We start from the raw sequence: 4,788 nt of genomic DNA, 5'->3' as shown, positions 1-4,788 counted from the left end.
CATGACGTAATTTTCATGTTTTGTATTGCTTAGACATACTCGATGTAGTGGTGTTAAGAGAAGTCCTTGCGTCTGAGCGTTCCGACATTGTGGTCGTATGGCTCGTCGTTGGCTTGGTCGTTGCTTCCTTCGTTGACACGGTGACCTCTGGAAAAAAAACATATAATTTAGATAAATGACGATGCATAACATTATTTCCTTTCAAATTATTTTTCCACCGACTGTCTCCAGGCGCCCTTGGTCAGGATACGGGGACAGGATCAACCATCGGGGGGGGGGGGGTAGATATCGGAACATGCTTTTCCTGTGGGAATCCCAATTCTATCAAGAAATTCCGAAAGAGGACCATGAGGTATTTTCTTCGTAGTCATCATCATTTTTTTCTCCTTATTATTATTCTTATTATTCTTCAGTTGCAGTACCAGCCACCGGCATGTATTGTCGTACTGGGGAAGTGCAGTGCAGAATTCATTTACAATGTCTGATAAAAGATACAACAAACTGCGTGTAAGTAACAAAAAAAAAATTTACCCCCTGTAGAAAGTCTCATCGTGCTCTTTGTTCATTAATTAGCCGCCCCTACCCCCCCCCCCATGATACGCCAATGATATTACACCTACGCTCATCGCAGTGTCTCCCTTGAAACCCACTTGAGCAGTGACAGTCGTAGCCTACCATAGTCTCCTCACACCAGCCGTTTTTACAGAGATCTTTGACACAATCTGCGAAAAAAAGTAATGAATGGGATAAAACTCAATACTTGCAAACAAAATCATTTCATTTGTACTGATTGCTGTGAAAAGGGTATATTTTCGGACTTTTGACAAATCAATATGTAAAAGATAAGCAAGACTAATGTTAATGCATTTCCCATGGGTGTCCGCGCCCCTTCTGGACAACTACCCCCTAGGATGGTTGTCCAGGGCGTAGTTGTCCTAGAGGGTGGTTGTCGTAAGGGGTAGTTGACTGGGGGTACTTTTCGGGCTAAGTTGTCCTAAGGGGTAGTTTTCCGGGGGTCATTGTCCGAGGGGTAGTTGTCCTAGGGGGTAGTTGTCCAGGGGTCGTTGTCCGGGGGTAGTCGTCCTAGAGGGTGGTTGCCCTAGGGGTGGATGTCTAGGGGGTAGTTGTCCTAGGGGGTAGTTAACTGGGATGGTTATCCGGGGGAGGATGTCCAGGGGTAGGTGTCCGGATAACCTTTAAAGATGTGTTGGTATTATTTGAAAGATTATGAAGCGGATCCTAATTAAATGATTGGTTGAGAGCGTACACGGTCAATAGTTTTTCTAAAAGATGCCCGCATGCCCGCCTACGTACCGGTCTTTGATTTTGTTAAAGATGCCCATTGCCCCGTGTAACGGGCTGCATTAATACATTTTGCTGAGATCCTCATTGGTTTACGTGCAAACAGTTTCTTTGTGTGAGTGCGGATACAAAATACAGTGCAGTGTGTGTGTGTGCAGTTCTCGAATGATCCTAACATTCAGTCAATTTTCTAGCGAAGATCCACAGATGGTGTCTCAGATTTTATGTGATGAATTCGGTATATAAAATTTGGTATATAAAAGATACATGGACTGCTTTAATATTCGAAGCTTAGCTGTTTCTATAATGACTCTCGGGGACGTTATACACCCTGATATGACCCCTTTGACGCGCCTCGGAGTCATATCAGGATGTATCGTCCCCTTGAGCCTATAGAAACAGCGATGCCTCCCATAGCAGTCAATATATCTATACTAATATCCGGTCATTGGTAAAAATCATCTTGCTATATCGCAGCGTAAATCAGAAAGGAAAGACAGAAAGAGAATGTAACAGAAGGAAGAAACAAAAAAAATAACATGAGGAAAGACAGAAAGAGAAGGTGATAGAATGATAAGAACAAAGATTATCATAAGAGAAGTTGATAATAGGAAGAAACAAAGAATAACATACGGAAAGAAGAACGAGAAGGTGATAGAATGATAAAAACAAAGAATATCATTGGAGCAGGTAATAGAAGGAAGTCACAACTAATAACATAAGAAAATACAGAAAGAGAAAATGATAGATTGATAAAAACAAAGCATTACATACATGTAAGAGAGGGTAATAAAAGGAAGAAATAAAGAATAACATAAGGAAAGACAGAAAGAGAAAGTGGTAGATTGATACAAAAAAAACAAAGCATAACATAAGCGAAGGTGATGGAAGGAAGAAAAAAGCATAGGAAAGACAGAAAGAAAAGGTGATAGAAGGAAAAAAAAGATAATATAAAGAAAGACAAAAAGAGAAAATGATAAAGAGTAGATAATGCAAAGATAGACGAAAAGATGAAAGGTCGGAAAAACAAAGAATAACATAAGAAAAACAGAGAAAGAAAAGGATAGAAGGAAAACAAAGAATAACATGACGAAGGATAGAAACAAATGAAGTGAAAGAAAATAAAATTGAATAAGCGCGGAGGGGGGGGGGCATTAAATCATCGTGTAGAGAACGGGCTTCGATTACATACAAACGAGTTGTAAAGTAATGAACAGGACGGATTGACTGCAGCCAATTCGTATCGTTAGAGGACGGGAACAGCGCCCCCGTCTTCACAAACGAAAGGGCCCTAATGATATAATTGAAGAACGTATTATCTGCACGTAGATTTATTAAATAAACAAAGAAATACATTTGAGATCAAAATTGAATAAGGAATGAAACCTACACGGGATTCTGCATATTCTATGCCCACCCGGGATCCCTTCTTTACTCTTCCTCTGGTGGCACCCGCCGATGACAGAAGGGAAAGGAATGAGCTTGGGGATGCTCTGCACCATGCTGCCATCCTGGAGTCGCTTCATCTCACACTTTTTGAACATGGGCAAAGTGTAATTTAGGCCGTACCAGTCTGGACAAGTTGTCTTCGCCATCTTGGACCTATCCGATAACACAGGCAGGGCTGTGAAGAAGATATTAGACAATTAATTGCTAGTTGTTTGTTCTCTCCCTCCTCCTACGCCTTTTCTCCATCTGTCTCCTACTTCTCCCACCTCTCCTCCTCCTTCATTTATCCTCTACCTCCCCCTCCTCTTCTTCCTCCTACACGCCCTGCTACTTCTCTCCCCTCCTCTTACTCCCTTTCCTCCTTATCCTCCTCTGCCCCTCACCATTCTTCATCTCCAACTCATCCTCATATAATCCTCCTGTAGCCGAATCCTCCTCCTCCTTTTCCTCCTTCCCTTCCTCCCTCTCCTCCATCTTGGGAATGCAGTTTATCTTTAAATATTTTGAAACATTTATTAGGGAGACTTTTTAATAATGTGATTTTTTTTTTGTTTGAGATGCCCCGGATGTCTAGTTTGAGGGCACAAACCCTTTTTAATAGTTGTGTAATAGTATCTGCATAATGTGACTATGCAAATGGTTCTGTATAAATAAAGCTGCTTTTTGACACAGCCAGGACCATGCAGATTTAGGCTCTTCCCAAGGCTTCATGAAAAGTGATAAAGTTTTTACACTTCTTTTTTACACTTCACGGCTATTTTGCTTCATTATGGTCATTTCAAAAGGAACTATTTTTCAGCAACATTCGTGAAATCAAAGAAATATGAAGGATATCAAAGTCAAAATAGTACTTACCGAAGGACAGACAGGTCACGGTACCAAACAGCAACTTCCAAAATACACTTATCTTTGGGCCTTTAGCCTGTATTTAGAAAGACATATAATATTGTTTAAATCAACAATAACAACAACTGAAGAAATTATGATGATATTGATACGGATGAAAATGGTAATACTGATAATGGTGATAACGATAATGATGATGATGATGATTATCATGAAGATATGTATAAGTACAATTACGGTTACTTGTACAGCACATACATGTATCACTAACGTAACATAATTGTTGAGATTGTCACATCAGTCATTAGTATTTTATTAAGGTTTTTTGTTGGCTAATCACGGAGTTTTTTCCAGCAAATCTGGTTAAACTTTAATTCAATTTAGCGAAAACACTATTTTGGGGGGGGGGGGGTGGAGACTGTCATTTAATTTAGGGGATCGGGAAGGGGATTTTAAATATCTAACTAGGGGGCAAAGCAGGTTTTTGATACATGGAATGCTGTAAAAGGTTAGTGAGTATCAACCTGTCTGCACAATTTATAAGTGGACTACCATGAAAACATGCTGATGGAAAAAGAATGGCGGCCATTTTCTAAAATTACTGTTGAACTATATGAAGATTAAATTTTAAAATAGCCTCATTTTATCATGTTTGAGGTGTCATATGAAAACGAGTTTAATTTCATACAAGATGACACAATTTACAGGTGTACGGATGATTTGCATACAAATTTTGAGCAAAAAAATGAATTTTTAACCATTTTTTCAAAAAAATATAAATTGCCCCAAAATATATATTTCTCCTTCTTAATACAAATATGACGACTTCTTACTTGGCACTACTTGCAAAAACTGTCCATAAATATGTTCTAATTTTGTATTTAAATGTCAATTTCATTCTTTTTGCAACAAAAAATTTATAGTGCTCGAAAGATGAAACTTTTATATGAGCTAAAATAGAAATTTTGGTTGATATGGGCTGTCTACTCCTTAGCAACAGTAACATAATTAGATGAAAAATAGAATGTATTGCGAATAGATGCTTTCATTGAGGAGATGAATATTTCGATAGGAAATATGACGTCAGGTGATGCAATTTCATAATATTGTAATGATATGTCTCTCTTAGTTCCGGTTTATATGTTAATTATATGCCTGCCAACCAATATATAATGTGTTCCCACATACCAA

At 38.7% G+C, this 4,788-nt stretch overlaps 1 long non-coding RNA gene across 1 annotated transcript; it reads right to left on the bottom strand.

Annotated features, from left to right (window-relative positions):
• Positions 1 to 610: 610 nt before the first annotated feature.
• Positions 611 to 3,673, bottom strand: LOC115926554. The gene is made up of 3 exons (XR_004065081.1): positions 3,607 to 3,673; positions 2,693 to 2,926; positions 611 to 722 (listed from the first exon to the last, which is right to left on the bottom strand). It is a non-coding gene; the product is annotated as an uncharacterized LOC115926554 (long non-coding RNA).
• Positions 3,674 to 4,788: the final 1,115 nt, after the last annotated feature.

Source organism: Strongylocentrotus purpuratus, unplaced genomic scaffold (genome assembly GCF_000002235.5).
Source record: "Strongylocentrotus purpuratus isolate Spur 01 unplaced genomic scaffold, Spur_5.0 spur5_scaffold_2, whole genome shotgun sequence".
Lineage (NCBI taxonomy): Eukaryota > Metazoa > Echinodermata > Echinoidea > Camarodonta > Strongylocentrotidae > Strongylocentrotus > Strongylocentrotus purpuratus.
Note: the sequence above shows the minus strand (reverse complement) of the source record. Positions and strands in the feature narration are given on the sequence as shown.